Source organism: Trichogramma pretiosum, unplaced genomic scaffold (assembly GCF_000599845.2).
Source record: "Trichogramma pretiosum strain Unisexual culture from Peru unplaced genomic scaffold, Tpre_2.0 scaffold16, whole genome shotgun sequence".
NCBI classification, from domain to species: Eukaryota; Metazoa; Arthropoda; class Insecta; order Hymenoptera; family Trichogrammatidae; genus Trichogramma; species Trichogramma pretiosum.
In genome coordinates this window covers 751495-768301 of record NW_019641647.1, presented here as the reverse complement: position 1 = coordinate 768301, position 16807 = coordinate 751495, and the positions used below count along the sequence as shown (strand labels likewise).

The window sequence follows — 16807 nt, the reverse complement described above, 5'->3', positions numbered from 1 at the left end:
AATTGTCGACTAAGTGAGGTGTCAATTTTACGAAACGCGTGCAACACTTTCTTACAGATTCATTATCTCGCGCTTACGTATTTTGCCCGGGAAATTTTATATTCGATTATTTTATCGAATGTGTGCCATAACTCTCACTGGGGTAAAAACATTTTTGACATTTTGTAAGGATTCATTTTCGTTGAAATTTACGTATTATAGAAGCGCAAATCAACGAGTCTGTTTCGTCAATGTACGTGCCAGAATATTTGTCGCTTTTAATTTTTCCTCTGTCAGACCATAGAATCTGATCCGTAGCGTATCGACGACACGTGCTCGAGAGTGCGTTTTATTTTAAAACCAGCTTTATGCATAAAAATGTCTAGGTCGTTATACATAAAAAGTATAAATACATCGAGCAGGCGCGCGTTGCAGCAACAGACGTTTAAAATTAATAACGAGAAAAATTTCAAACGAGGAGCAATCCTGGCGCACTTAACGATCGAACATTGTGCGTATACCTGTTGTATCTTAAAAAAAAAAAAAATAATAATAATTAAACTTCCTAGGGGCAAAGGTATTAAAATGTAACTGGTGCGCGTTTGCTACTTTTGCGCAGCTCCTCGTTTATATCGCGTATAAATATCGAAATGACATACGCAACAGGGCCCAAAGGTCATGTCTGCAGTGTTAGAGGGTGCGTGCAAATCCCCACTGCGAACGCATCGGGCCACGCTTTAGCCTATAAATCGATATGATACAGGGGATATTATTATATCGCAAACAAGTGAGCCCAGGTTAATTTTGCTCGTGATATGTGTACGCAGAGAAGACAACTCTGTCAGCTGCTGGTCTGCCAATACGCACACATAGGCGCGCACACACAGTGAATGCATGTTCGCATACGAGGATCCTACATGGCAGCTTTGACCGCAAATGTACGTACACATATATCTATATGCACGCGTGGTCAGCCTCTGTGCACAGCATATCTAATCCCGTGAAATCGCGTTTCATCGCCGTACGCCCCGTAGAATCGTGTATACTAGTGGCAACCCCAGTTGCAGAATGCTGAGCAAATATAAAATTTAAATTCAATATTACAACCTAGTTGCTGACAGGACTGTTGCCTTGATTTTTCATTCAGATGCATACGCAGGATTATTTCCGTTAATTATTATTAATTAATAATATAATTAACAATATAATTAATAATATATTAATTATCATTAATTAATATTATATTATATTATTGATATTCTTATGAACAATATGCAAACGATGAAGATATGAGTAGTTATACGAATGGGTTATTTTGTGTGTTACCTCCCACTTTCCCGACTCCGCTTTCACGACAACCATTTTCACGACAAGTATTCTTTCCGACGTCGATCATAAAGAATAATGACAATGAATATGTAATAACAAATTTATTAACTTAAAAAATGAAAGTATCTATCAGAGATTTATAGTGTGAGCCAATGAACGAAGATATTTCTCTGTCGAAGATAGTTTCATGCTGAGCAATCCATTTTAGTTTTGGTGCTCTTTTTATAGAGCGTCCTAATCCTAACTCTGCGATGCATATCTCCACATAGGCCTGTTATTTTTGGAACTCCCTCAGTGCACTGTACAAGTCTGGATGGTGTTTGCCGACAATTAACCCAAAGCGATTGTGCCATCCTTCACTAACGTTATTTGTTTTTCGAGTCCCTGCTAGCACAGCATCATACTGATTCCATAACTGTATAGGAGAACGTGGAGGTGTAGCTTTCTTAGGACGTCTTCCTTGAACTGCTGGAATGCCAATAACATAGTATTCGGAGAAGTAATTGAAGACAGTCTTCAGTGCACTTGGAGCTTCTTTTTGAAAAGCTTTAAATGTTGGCAACACATCGTCTACGGGAACATAAGCTAGGGCCATCATCATATGTACAAAATTTGAAATACTTGTGAAAATGGTTGTCGGGAAATTTTATTCGGGAAAATGGTTTTCGTGAAATTGGATTCGGGATTTTCGATTGTCGGGAAAAATACTTGTCGTGAAAATGGTTGTCGTGAAAGCGGAGTCGGGAAAGTGGGGGGGAACCATTTTGTGAGTACGAGTGCCGGTTACGCTTGCACGAGAAGAGAACTGTTTCACGCAATTTCTGGGGAAAAAGCTTGGCACTTGCTGCATACGACATTTTATGAAATACTATGCAAAAAGTGCACAAATAACGAGCATGATATCTCACAAAATATCAGAAATTTTACCGCTTAACAGTGTCCAAAAATGCTTTTTGTGCACTAAAAAGTGTGCCCAAAAGGGGATTTTTCGCTTTACAATTGCATAATAGTTATTTATGCAATAGTATGACGAAAAATGTCTTTTTTCGCACATTTTTTAGTGCGCCAAAAGCGTTTTTGGACACTTGTGTGCGGTAAAATGCCCCATTTTGGACACGGGTGTGCGGTAAAACGCCTTATTTTAATGAACGTATTTTTCGCCTACTATTGCATAAAATTTTGTATGCAACACGTGCCCAGCTTTTTGGGCACTTGTTACATAAATAACTATTTTCGCACATTTTTTAGTGCGCAAAAAGCGTTTTTGGGCACGAGTGTGCGGAAAAAGACACGAGTGTCGGCTATGCCAGCACGTTGATTTAATAATTTTCAAGGGTACTAAGAATTTTCTCTGAAACAATAACAGTTGTAGAATTGAAAAAATATTTTATTGCTTCAAAATTTTGCATATATTTCTATTTATTTGAATGATATCTCTGATTGGCCGAAAATTGGATGGTGGCCAAGCACATTCACCCTCTTTCAGATATGTTAGATGTTTTGGATGTTGATATGACCTCTGAAATCCCAGCCCTCTAAAGGTTAAATGTGTTAGATGTGTTAGCTTTTTCAATGATTTAAAAATTGGATGAGCTGAAAATTCTCTTTCAGCTCGTGCCATCATCGCTCATTTTTTTAAAAAGCCATTACTGCACCCGTTGAAAAATATAATATTTTTGTTCTGCAAATATAAATAAGCGTTGGAACATGATTAAATTGGGGTTTTTGTACAGGTATTGTAAAAATTAAATAATTTAGTATCATTTTAACCAGTCAGTACAACCCAAAAATAACGAAAATTCTCGAAGAAGTTTTTACAGGGGCCAGATCGGTGACCTGGTGCACCAGGTCGACAGAATCCGGTTCTACACTTTACAATCAGTCACTACGATCCGAAAATAACGAAAATTCTCGATGAAGGTTTCACGTGGGCCAGATCAGCGACCTGCTGCACCAGGTCGACGGAATGTGGTTTGACACTTTTTACACATTCAGCACAACCTAATAATAACGAAAATTCTCGAGGAAGTTTTCACGGGGGCCAGATCGGCGACCTGATGCACCAGGTCGACGGAATGTAGCAATCAGACCTTCGGCTGACCACCCTCAACAACCCTTAAAAATTTTAGACATTCGGTAAAGTCGTTTTCCAGAAACCGTTGTCACAAAATATGTCAAAATCTACCGAGCTGAATTATTTACAACAACTTTCATTATTTACACTTAAATGACCCTTTTTACATAAATAATAGCAACTTTTTCGATTTTATTTAAAAAATTTGGGCCACAATTAAAGATATCACAGTTTAAAGATATCCCTAATGTTACTAAAAAAACGAAAACAAAAGATTATTAGTGATTCGTACCCGTCTGACATCAAAATACCCGGAGATGATGTCGTCGAGCTCTCTTCGCTAACCTGGTGCACCAGGTCTACGAATCACGATCTACCCACTTGATCTCATTGATTCGTAACTGTCTGACATAAAAATACCCGAATATGAAGTCGTCGAGCTCTCTTCGGTATCCCGCTGCACCAGGTCAACTAACCACTGTCTATTCACTTTGGCTCATTGGTTTGTACCTGTATGATACTATTCGGCTTGTCAGTCAGTACGATCCGAAAATTACGAATATTCTCGAAGAAGTTTTCACATGAGCCCAGAATTTGATTCTACAACTTTTAACCAGTCACTTTCATCAGAAAATAACGAAAATTCTAGAAGATGATTTTACATTGGCCAGTTCGGTGTCCTCGTGCACCAGGTCGACTGATTTTGGTAACCAGACCTTCAGCTGACCACCCTCAACGACCCTAGAAACACATACGCCAAACACACTGTCACGCATCCAAACACACTCATACACATACCAATAACATCTAATAAATAGAAAAATATATCATAAAATTCGGCGGAAATTTTGTACCGAAGAAGCCTGCACAGGGGCCAGATTGGTGACCTGGTGCACCAGGTCGACGGAATGTGGTTTTACGCTTTTTACCCAGTCAGTACAACCTAATAATAACGAATGTTCTCGAAGAAGTCTTCACAGGGGCCAGATCGGTGACCCGGTGCACCAGGTCGATGGAATGTGCTTTGACGCTTTTTACCCAGTCAGTACAACCTAATAACAATGAATGTTCTCGAAGAAGTTTTCACAGGGGCCAGATCGGTGACCTGGTGCACCAGGTCGACGGAATGTGGCAATCAGACCTTCAGCTGACCGCCCTCAACCACCCTAGTAAATTTCAGACCATTTCGTAACGCCGTTTTCCAGGAACCGTTGACACAAAATAGGTTAAAAAGTACCGAGCTGAAAGGATAAGAGACTTCGCTTCGCTCAGCATTAATTATAATATACGTATGCAGTACAAGGTATTTTTCAACGAGTATTATATGTTTTGATAAAATTTTTTTCCCTGATGTTCATGTTTACCATATTGAACCTGTTGGTATGAATTATTCTGCATACGAGTTTTAGAACATGTTCTCACTTGGAAAGTAGTATTGCATACGCTTAGTCAGACATACTTAACATGCAAGAAAAGTTACACGAAGATGGCTTCTTTTGACGTCTCGTTAGTTTAGTTTGGAAAATAATCGATATTTCTTTACATATACAATACCAGTGGGATAATCAGCAAACATACGCCGATGAATTTAGCATTACAGTCCCTCGGCGACGTCATATATATTCGTTACGGTATATCCTTGAAGGAGAAGCAAAGTCGTAAACGCAGTAGTATGCGCAGAGTACCAATGTGTACTGTTGAAGCGTATTTATGTTAAGGTATATTATGTAACTTCATCAAGCTCTTATTTTGACGTGTATAACAAGTAAGATGGATTTTCTCTGCAATCTATTGGCTTTTTTGGCTTTTTTGACTTATTGGCTTTTTCGGTAGAAAATTTTAATGAAAAATACAAAGCCAAATTCGAATACATTTGAGAATGAAGATTCGTTACACAGCCACACAAAAATATCACACCACGAGGCGTATAATCGAATTATAAGTCAACAAGTAGTTATAGTCAATGAAGCGTTGAGCTCAAGGATGCAATAGTATATGCGCATATAGCGCAGCCGTTGTATTAGCCGCTGAACACAGGCGCATCCATTGATCACTAAGTGCAGATTTATACGACGATGTTGCCACACGCGTAAGAGCATGGACTTTCATGAGGAAAGTTTGTTTACCAACTCATATGCCCTGATGTATCGTTATCGCGTTACGCGCAGCACGGCTCGACTGCGCAGAAACTCGCTATGCGCCCTCCACGTATCTGTACGGAATGCAAGAAAAATAAATTACTCGCGTTTCGCGCGTAATCTTCACAGAGAAAATTCAAATTGCTCTGTATTAAGGATGTATAAAAAGCATAACTCAGTCGAGCGTTATAGGATATTATACGCTTCGAAAATATGACGGCGCGAGGAGCAGACGTTACAAGCTTGTTAGCGAAGTTGGCGTGTAACGTTAATTAAAGTCGCAACTTGATTAGTTTCTAATTTACGAAAGACGCAACGTTGCTGAGAGAGAAAGCATGTTGTTGTAATAGAACTGCATCGCAATGAATGGACTTAGCGTACGACGCGATTTTACCCGGAAATTAAGTTAAAAGAAAAGAAATCAATGTTCGTTTGATAAGATTTTATACTTGTGGTCGATTGTTATCGTTGAATAGTTTACAAGATAAACGAAATCCTGTAGTCAAATATTGATGCACGGGAAACTCGCGCCGTTCTGTGTTTTGTAAGCAAAGGATCGCTCGTTCGTTTAACGTAAGGGAAACTTTAACGGACTTCAATTATTTGATCGTTCGTCACCTATGTATATATCTGTACATCTATAGATCGAAATCGGACTCGTCGGTAGAATGCGCGAAGCTTAATTTCGCCCTGTAACCGATATAACCATGCATTTATATAGAATATATATACAATTATTGAGCCGGAATAAACGCCTATACACACGTACCGGCTGTATATGTTTTCATTTATGCTCGAATAATATGTAAATCTCGCGCCGCTTCAACGTGATTGTTCAATCGATTTTTGAGCGCAGAATTAAATTCATTAATCTCCCAAACGCGAGCAGAGAAAACCCCATGAATAATTCATAAATTTGTTGGCACTGCTTCTCATTTACGATGAATAGTAATGTCATTTATTCTATGAGGAGTTTTTATATATTTTTTTTCATTTTCCAGATGATACGACGTTTTTATTTATTTCATTTTCCTTCATTTTTCGACCTTGTAACTTCATATAAACATCGATTATCTAACCATCAGATCGAGTATATAATTGAGCAAAAGTATTGGAATTTTCCTTGAGGTGACTCTTTACTGACTCGACTAGTCAATACGAGTGTGGTTAGTTTATTTTGACTCTTGTTGTACCCGAGGGTCCCATATTGTAGTTTTTTAAGCATCCCCTCCTCTCCTCTACCTTCACTTTACTTGTATTATCATCAGACGACAAAATCTCAACGGGATCATAAAAATTCACTTTCTCGGGCATATAATATAGTAATTAGTGTGACAACATGTATTTTTTATTTTAACAATTGAAAGCTTAAACTTTTAACTATAAATTTGCAGTTTTTAAAGAAGCTGCATGATATATTATACAAGATATTCAATAAGTAGAGTCAATAAGTAGATGCGCTTCCCGTATCCGCCGTGTTAAAAAGTCAATTTTCAATGGTATAATACTCGAAAATTAGCTTGATAACAGGTTTGAAATTTTGCAGGCAGATAGTCAGTCTCCCAAAATTTCAAGACCTTGTAAAAAAAATGTTTAGGCAAAGAGTCAACTTAAATGATCAGCAATTTAACAATTACCCAAGGGATGCAAAATAAGATTATAAATCTACAATCCATGTAATGTTCCCTTTTGCACTCGATGCATTGCAGTGAGATTACTGCAAGCATAATAATAATATTAAATTTATTCAACAATGTAGCCTAGCATACAAATCGTTCATTGGCATGTGTTTAAGCCATTGAACATTTCATCATCGAAACTTAATGGGACGAGCTTAATGACTGTAACCATCAATGTTCTAGAAAAATAAACATCAGGCAGATTGGAGTTCTGCATCTTAATGATTAGTGATTTCTATTTAATAACATCTTAAAATATTCTTAATAAAGAGAGAAATAGAATATTCTAACAGTATTTGTATTTTAAGAGCAACAAAAACAATAGCTATGTAAACCTGCTCATTCAAAAAACGATATAATTACGGTGTTGAGAGTATAATTATAGGATTTTTGAGTTATATGATGTGCACACCTTTGTTACTGGAGGAAACGATGTATTGAATCGAGAAAATTATAATATATTACCACATTGCGAAAAAGTTATGCTAAAAATGTTGTACTTTTCCGATGTATTTTTCAATTTATATTATACTGACAATTTTATGCTAATTAAAATTATCGGTATGTAATTTATTTTCAATGAAAACAGCTATATCTTCGGTTTTAAATGACTTTAACAGTTTTTTTAAAAATTAAATTGAATGTAATTTTGTGCTCTTTAAAGCAACATGTTTATGAGTTTGATTTAAAATGAGTTTAGTAGGTTTTTTAAGGTTTTTAGGTAAAATTTTAAGGTTTTTAGGTAAAATGAAAAGAAAAACAATAATTGTTCCTGTTCTTTTGTGGTATTTTACCGACGAAAACAATATTTACAGGCTTTACAGAGGTTTAAAAATGCATCTATAAATTTTTAGATAAAAAAACCGGATTTTTATCTAAACTTGGAATTCAACATAAGTTAAGCCGTAAGTATAAGTTTTATTTCGACTATATACCTTCCTGGGCTCAATTTTTCATACTAATGAACTCAGCTGTTCTTGGGAAACTTGGGAAATAAGGGACACTTTAATATATATGGAGCTTGTCACAGTTCGTAACGATGAACCATTAAGCAGAAGGAACGCTTGCGATAAAACAATATGCTACATAATTACGCTAGCTATATACTTGTAGTGCATACGTAGATATATCGTTAACGGCTAGGAGCTTTAAAGTAGAATCTCATTTTTCGATTCAACCTTCTATTTGCGCGCAATAATAGCTGATAAAATGAATTTAACCATTTCGCGTGTTTGTGCAAGGTACGATAAAATGATCAAAAGAATGTATATCGATAAGGAGAAAAGGTATAATATATAAATCAAGCTCGAATAACATTGTTGGGCAGTAAAATGATACCAATAACGAGCTAGTAGTCTATAAAAATTGTATTGACAAATTTTTGTGTTCCGTGTTTTTTATTTTCTAGTCACAAAAAAAAGAGAAGGAAACATGTACACGAACACAGGACATCAATAACGCTGGTGAGCCGTAAAAAACTGAAAGTACGCATCGACGAGCAGCGACTCTATGCAGCGTACATAGATGCATAGCGAGTGCGGCAGAATTCGAGATCTCGAGGATAAAGTTTGTGTGCGCGCGCGCCTATCCCTGCGCGCTGCCCTTGACCATGTTACAACGTGTGCGACGGAGAAGCGAGCGTATCCTTCCGCGGCAGTAGCATCAGCCGGAGCGAAAAAACGGGTGTGGATTCGCAGCGGCGCGGAGAGAGTCAGAGAGAGTCAGAGAGAGAGAGACCCGAGATTGTTACGTGTACTCTTACGTGTACACTTAAGTGTGTACTTAAGGTCAATATTTGACTATCTGCATGTGGTGTACTATAGTAGTGTGTGGACGAGAAACACATGACTTTATATTCGCGCCAGTATTTGCACGCGTTTTAAATCACATACATATATACTGCACACGCACGCCAAAACTCGAGTGTATGTATAGGAAAATGTATGCAGAGAAAATTGAATCGAATACGCGTGCTTGCGCCTCAGTTCTATTTTATATACGCACGCGTATCGAGGATACCGCGATCCAAGGAGATGAGCTTTCTTACCCTGAACTTTGGCGTATAGCATGTGTTTTATAAGTATACATGCACGCACACGTCGATCATGTCTCGGTTTTTTCATACGAATACGCCAGCTCAGACAGGAGCGGAGCATACGTGGGTAATACCAAAAGAGAACGCAGGCTCTTTTCCGCCCTCGGGCTTTTCCTTGCCTCTCGATGCTACTCTCGAAAGCGAATAATTGATATCTCGATGCAGGCTCATTTTTTCTTACCGCGCACGCCAGTCTTTGTAATTGACGTCGGATGAAACGCTATTTCACCGCAGCAGCAAGCAAACTGAGACTCTTCCAAATTACCTCTCGTTCGTAGACACGTTTTTCCATTCTCTGTAACGCGTAAAAGCTTAACGTGCTTTTTACCAGTTTTACGAACTCACTTATACTTTCAATTCTATTGGTAGGAAGTAGAATATTACGTTGCGAGGCGGCAAGAAGTAGGATATTACAGTCGCTTAGTGTATTGCCTCGGTTCAGTTTCGGACTGTGAACACGCGACTGTGATATCTTGCTTCTCAGCCCCGCAACGGATACTATATTTCTTGATACGCGGTCGAAAGTTAGAAACTCCAAATAATAATTACACATACATTGAGAAAAAAAAATCATTAAAACAATGAAAATTTCATTGATTCACAAAATTATTTAATTAAATACAATCTATGAAATAATTTCATTGAAATAATCTTTTTTATTTTATTGCATGAATGAAATTATTTTGTTAAAATTATGAAATAATTCATTCATTAAATAAAATAAATTTATTAGATTCGGTGCGTCCACAGTAGCCATGTTATTCGGGGTATCACTGACATAGCTGGAGCTTCGATACAAATAAAGCTGAGAACAATTAAAGAGAGTAATATGATTATTGCCAGATGCTTATTTAAATTTCTTTTTTTAATTGTCCCCGACATGGTCGTAGGCTTGAAGGTCAGCATTGTCCCTGGTGTTCTCCTACGCGCACTCATTTAAAATTTTGTTTTTTAGAACGCATTCGAGTCGTAATAACCTAGGCTTTTAATTGATTCGCATCTCGGGTTCGAACCGATTAAAACCGGGTTTAATCCTGAACCTTGGTGTCAAACCAGGTTTTTAACTAGATTTAATCTTAGTTTTAATCTAGCTTTACCACCGGTATTCCATCGGATTTTCACCGGCTTTATAACCGGGTTTTAACCAGTTTTATATGATATTTTAAATCTGGATATCAACCAGTATTCTATCGGGTTAAAGCTCGATTATGTACCGGTTTTTAACCCGGATTAAACCCGGATTTTTACTCGCAATTGCCAATTAAATCGGCGCTCAACACAAATGGTTACATTCTTACCTTTCAAAGAAAATATAAATATGCTACTCTTTGTTAAAATGTTTCAATAAAGAATATACTATAGGTAAACTGTATTCATTCATATTTATCATATGCTCAATAGATGGGTCAAAACTACAATACTTGGTCATTTTGCCACTAACTATCCAACAACTGGAACGTTTACCCTATGTTTTGACTAACTATTGACTAGGATATGATGAAAAAATTTTTTCAAGTAGCACTGAGGGAGTTTGGTCAGGCACGTGAAAAGTTGAGCTCCATTCAAGCTTGCATACATACCTACGATCGCTCTGCACACATTCAACAAGTATCGCTCGTACTCTAACGCCTGTAAAATCGTCTTGGAAAAATAAACAGAAGCTGAATGGGGCTCCTGCCAACTTATATTACAACACAAAAGTCATCTTCTGACGACGTGCATAAAACCATCTTCAATGCCACGTCCACCAAGGATCGGTATACAAACTTGCGCATGCATACACGTGCCCTACACCTATAAAAGTGAAGAAAGAGAGAGAGAGAGAGAGAGAGAGACTCAAGAGACGTTGACGTAAAATATGACGATGAAGCGCAGTAGAGTAGAAAATAGTGGCAGTGTCGGATGCTGCCAGTTGACATGATTTCGAGTCTCGGGGCCAACACACTGACTACCAATTGTTCTACACGTGTGTCTGCGCCTTCCGAAGTCGCTTTTATATGACTTTTGCACCGGAGATATCGATGAATATAATTAGATAATATTTAGTCAGCATGCCGAAGCTCCCCTCGATAAAATTGTGTTTTGATACACATTTGGGTTATTGAAACGAATTTTTGAGGTAACGCGGGTGTATTTGTGGTCAGTCTGTATTTCCTCTTGTGTAATCGAAATTCGGGATCAAATTTGATCTTTATTAATTATTCAGCTTTTAAATAGCGAAAAAAGCAAATTTCCGACTTTAATTTGAAAAAAAAAAAATGAAGCACGAATGGCGCTTGGTAATGTCGAGATTCGGTTGCAGGTCCAAATAAACATAAAAATTAGCCCTAGTTAGGGAGGAAAGCTGGGAAAAATGTTCAAGTGGCAAAAGCGCCCGGACTAATATAAAGGCGCATTTGTATAAACACAGAGACTCCCTGGCCAAAATTGGCGCATGCGTTGGAGGGTTAGGATCGGGTGCACAGGTGTGTACGCGGCGCCGCTAACGGCTCGACGAGGCGCCGTGCAACAGCAGCCTTGATAGTAGTTGCAGCGCTGGCATAAGCCCACGTCGCCTGCACCAGCCTATATATATGCAAAGAGCTGATTACAAGTGTGGGTGCGGGTGTAGGTTGTCGTGGTGAGAAGAGGGGCACAGCGCTAGCTAGCTAGGTAGATAGGTGAGTAGGTAGAGACTGCAGAGAGGTAGGTAGGCGGGTACAGCGCTCGAAAGGGAGTAGGAGGAGGAGGAGGAGGATGGGGGTGGTGGCGGCAGCGGCGAAAGAAAGAGAGAGAGCGAGTGAGCGAGAGAGAGAGAGAGAGAGAGAGAGAACATTTTGCCTTGTGCTTTGCGCCTCCACACGCGTTCTACCTATAGCCTCCCCTCTACATCTCATTCTCTCGCTCCGTCTGATATACACAAACATATATGTATACGCGAATGAATGTATGGAGAGTAAGCGAGTGAGACGCATATAGATATATATGCAAAAGCTGTGGGGGTAGCAAAAAAGAGAGGAAGAGAGAGAGAGAGAGAGAGCGTGCGCGTGTATGTACCGCGTATATATGATGCGATCGGAGTACCGCGCGCTGCTCACGACGAGAGCCAGTCGTCGGCTGCAGGAAAAAGAAATCCTTGCACGCTCGCGTACGCGTTTAGTAGCTGGCCGATAGTCTGGCCGGCAGTCCTCCGCAGAGTAGTCGTGTATACCTCGCCGCATCGCACGAGACAGTAGTTGTAGAAGTAGTAGTAGTAGTACTATAGTCGAGCGTGTATACAGTAGAGCGAGTATAATACAGTGCTGCTGGCGCCGCTGCTCGAGTCCGACGTTTTGTTCGGCCGTGCGCGACGACAACTATATAATACGACCACTTGAAGCTGCTGTTGCTGTTGCCTGTTGTCGCGTACATCCAGTACGACTGTGCGTGTGTCACCACCGCCGCTGTTCAGCCGCTGTCTCCGCCGCCGCGCCGCTACTCGCCGAGCTTCCCACTTACATACTTCTCTCTGACCTTAAACGCGAGAGCGACTCTTCTTTTCGCTGTTCTGTGCTGTGCTACTAAGTCAGTTTGTTGCACCATGCGCATCATGCGGCTCCCGTTGCCCGGTAAACGTTTATTTTTAGCCTTGGTGATTTAGTCTCTGGTCTCCCCGAAAAGCTCGTGCTCGCGCGACTCTCTATCTGTACATATCGTCGTTGTTGTGATGATACGAGTGCGCAAAATTATCTAATAAACGAAGCTGCAGTGGCTTGGCCTATTGCTACTGCTCATGCCGTTGTTATTACTGAGCGAAGAAAGCAACTACCGTCACCACTTCCACGACTACTACTGCTGCTACTGCTGCTGCTGCTGCTGCTGCTGCCGTTATACTTCTCTGACGGACGGGCAACAGGTGAGAAGTTCCTTCTATGTCTATATAAACGCATGTGAACGTTTTCTGCCTCTTGAACCTTTGAGACTACTACTGCAACTAGCTACCAGCACTGTGCTATGCAGAGACAGGCGGAATTTCATAATTGTTTGCCTGCTCGTGCGTTAACTCGACTCGAAAATTAAAATGCATCTCTATCGTAAGAGGATTTTAAACGATCTTTTATACGCTTTTTCGACTCGAGTTTCCAAGCGAATTTTCAAAACTTTCAATGTGCTCGAAAATTACTTTCCAAGCTTCGAGTAATTTCATCGTCACGAGCTCGAATTTTATCACTATACATTGAGCATGATTAAAGGTCAAAATATCGTGCGTATGCAGTTTGATGCTTCAAATTTTCTTTAATCAATTGTGGTTTCAGCATTGTTCGTTTAATATTCTATCAATTTAATGCTCGCTGCTTTTTTCGAAAGGATATAACGAGATTTTACACGTAAAATTCGTTTTTATTCAGTAATGAATGAAGTTATAACGTACAAAAAATATTTCGATGGCCATAACAAATTCAAATGTGAAAAAAAACCCGTATCGTAAAAAGTGCAAAAACGATCGGAAACAGATATAGGTGGAATACATGTATACTTTAGCCACAAAAGATTACTCTCGAACTCGAGCAACATTTTCAATATAATCTCACTTAATGCACATCAGAGCAATCGTTGCTCTTTTTTTTCGCTTTATTATTTGGTTTTTCCGCAAGCGCTAGCCCTGGACAAGAATATCAACCACAGGATAGAAGTAAAAATATCTTCTCAATTCATTCACAGGAATCAGACTTTCGCGTTCTTTCCATCGATCTCCCTCTTTCTTCTATACAGATAAGTGTTCTCGCTAAACATGAAAAATGGCCAGAATAATCCAGAAAGCTTATCTTTGAATTCGGTATTTATCGTGTCTATGCTAGCAGTAAAGCCAGTGCCACTTGTCAGAGTCATTACTGCGATTAGTTATACGCGCTTGTACACATCGATTCTCGTGGTCTTTTGTTTCAAAGTGTAGTCCATAGCCATTGTGCGATCATCTCGATATTGCAGCGCTTCGCTCGTGAGAGATTTGAATAGGTTTTAATTTGAAAAAAAAAACGAAAAACAATTGATGCATCGGCACGTGCCTCTCGGATGCTGCGCTGCTGCTCTTGCGTATACACTCAGCCTACGTAGGCAGGCAAGAGCGAGAGCTGTGTGCAATGTGTATATGATAATAAAGTGAACGACGACGACGACCAAGTCGAGGCGGCCTTGTATCGAACAACCGAAGTCAAGGTTCCAGGAGGAAAAGGAGGATTTGCATTTTAATTAAGGATGCGCGTCTCGTAGTGAAAGCTCACTGTACGCATACATATAGACATAGATATTTAATACGTTATATGTATTTATATGTATAGGTAAGATTTATATCTACGCGTATAAACGTAGCAAGTAGCAGTAGCAGCCCCCGTAAGGAACAAGATCAGCGAGTATATGAAGCTTATTATAGAGTAGAGTAGTAGTTACGAGCTGGGTAAGCTCCTTCTCGCTCTCTCACTCTCATCTACATTCTGCAGGGCTATATTTGCCTCAGACATTAGATGAAATTGAATATTTCTCGAGTATGTGATCAGAGGAGCATCTTCGCGACTGGATATTATCGATTTTACACTTAAAAACGACTTGAAAATTGAAACTCGAAGCTTTGAGCGCCGTTGCGCTGCCGTTGTGAACTGTATATGTTTGTTGCCAAACAACCAAATCATCCCTATGCTCACGAATGTGGCTATTTTTTAACATAGCTAATATAGTATATTAAAGTAAATATAGTTGTAATTTTATATTTTGAAAAAACATATTCATCGATGAAAATGACTTTCGACAGATTCACGTATGCTAAGTAGTGAAATAGAATTTGATAATTTGAGAGTTGTTACAATGTACGACTAAAAATGTTGACAATGAGGTTGTTGGCTAGATTCAGCAAATTCTATTTGAGTTTCAGAAAAAAAGATTTAAAAAGTAATGTTCGTAAAAAAGACTTACCGAGCTACGCGTGAAATCGTCTCAATTTTCAATAATTACCATCATGCATTCGAGGCAGCGTGTAAAATCTATTAAGCGGATTTAGCCGGCGTTTATTATACTGCGAGGTTTTTGCTCTGTATGGATGCAAATATTTTCATTTGATTTGACCTGTAGCTCTAACTGGCAAAGTTCAAATGATGCGTGAATTTACGTGCGTGTTCATACGTCGAAGGTATAAGCGTAAAAAGAGCGGCCTTACGCGCGCCCGATCTGTTTCGGAAAAATATTTGCGAATCGCAGCCTCGCACGAGTGAAATGGCAATTTATAACGGCCTGGATATGCGCGCGTGTCCAGGCATAGATAAAAAATGACGCCCGCGCGAAAGATTTTTCATTTCTCTTGGCTGTTGGCTCGTTTCCTTGGCTCGTCGTTCAACTTTCTCCGCTGTATACACACACCACTCGCAGTTGGCTACCCTCGATGAATATTTCACGGGGCGCTATTGTACTTGGAATTACGCACGCGTACCATGAATATATATGTTTATACATGCTTAGCCACCTGAAACGAACACAACGCGGGAGTTTTGCACCTAATGCTTGCCTGTACCAGTTCTCCCTCTTGCGAGGAGCTGGCTCCAGCTTCTCTGTGGCGCGTATACGCGGCGTATATTCGAGCAAGCTCGAGCTTTCCTGCATAGTAGATAAGCTGATGAAAACTCTCTAAGCCCCCAAGACCGCCCGTCAACGCGCGCGTGCCAACAGGAATATTGAATTTTCGCATTTTTAAGGCATCGAGGCGAAATTTTAATGTATCTATTTGCCAGCTAGTACTAATATTTTCCAGGTCGGAGCATTTTTTCCCCTTTTTTTCCTCCATATATGCGGAATAACAAAACGATTTATGTTAAAAGTTCGAGAAAAGCCAGCACATGTAGATTACCGTTGCATTACCGTTACAGCACCGAGTTTTATCATCTCAACTACTTTTCCAGTCTGCGAAAGTTAACGATATATACCTGCGCTGCAGTTTCCATCGCGTACAGCACTGCGAGCTCGGGCAAAACAGCCTTGTGAAATATGACGACGACGTTGCTCCTCCTGCTGCTGCTGCTGCTGCTGCTACTGACGACGATGACAGCGATCTTATCTTTTTTCACGACAACTTTCTCGATTTACGCACTATCGCGGGCGACAACCACTCTCGTTCCCTAAAAACAAACGATTTTGTTTTTTGTCCTACAGTACACAAAAACAAAAGATGTCAAACGAAAAAATGCATAGCTTGTCAGTTTTTAGCTTTACACCATTGCAGCCAGATGCGGCAAGGTACGAGAGAGGCAACAGCGCAATGCTATATGTATACTTGTGACGTAAATAAAATGAAAATCGTGGCGCACGCAGAACTATAAAGCCATAGAAAAGAGAGACTGAAAAGTGAATAAGCAAGCGAGTGTGTGTGTGTTCGAGTAGTAGCTGGCGAAATGGTTTCATTCGATTCTCAACGAAGCTCGCGTATCCTGGCAAAAGTACACATATATACATGTACGTGACATCAGAGTAATGGAACGTCATAATGAATAGAAAGAGATTCTGCTCCCGGTGC

At 39.6% G+C, this 16807-nt stretch overlaps 1 protein-coding gene across 3 annotated transcripts in view; it reads left to right on the top strand.

The window, feature by feature from the left end:
- The first annotated feature begins 12405 nt into the window (after positions 1–12405).
- LOC106659327 (SCY1-like protein 2) overlaps positions 12406–16807 on the top strand; it is a 51148-nt gene continuing 46746 nt past the window's right edge. For all 3 annotated transcript variants that reach the window (XM_014381813.2, XM_014381814.2, XM_014381811.2), the window contains exon 1: positions 12406–13168. The gene's annotated coding sequence lies outside the window, so the exon portion shown is untranslated. The remainder of the gene's footprint in view (positions 13169–16807) is intronic.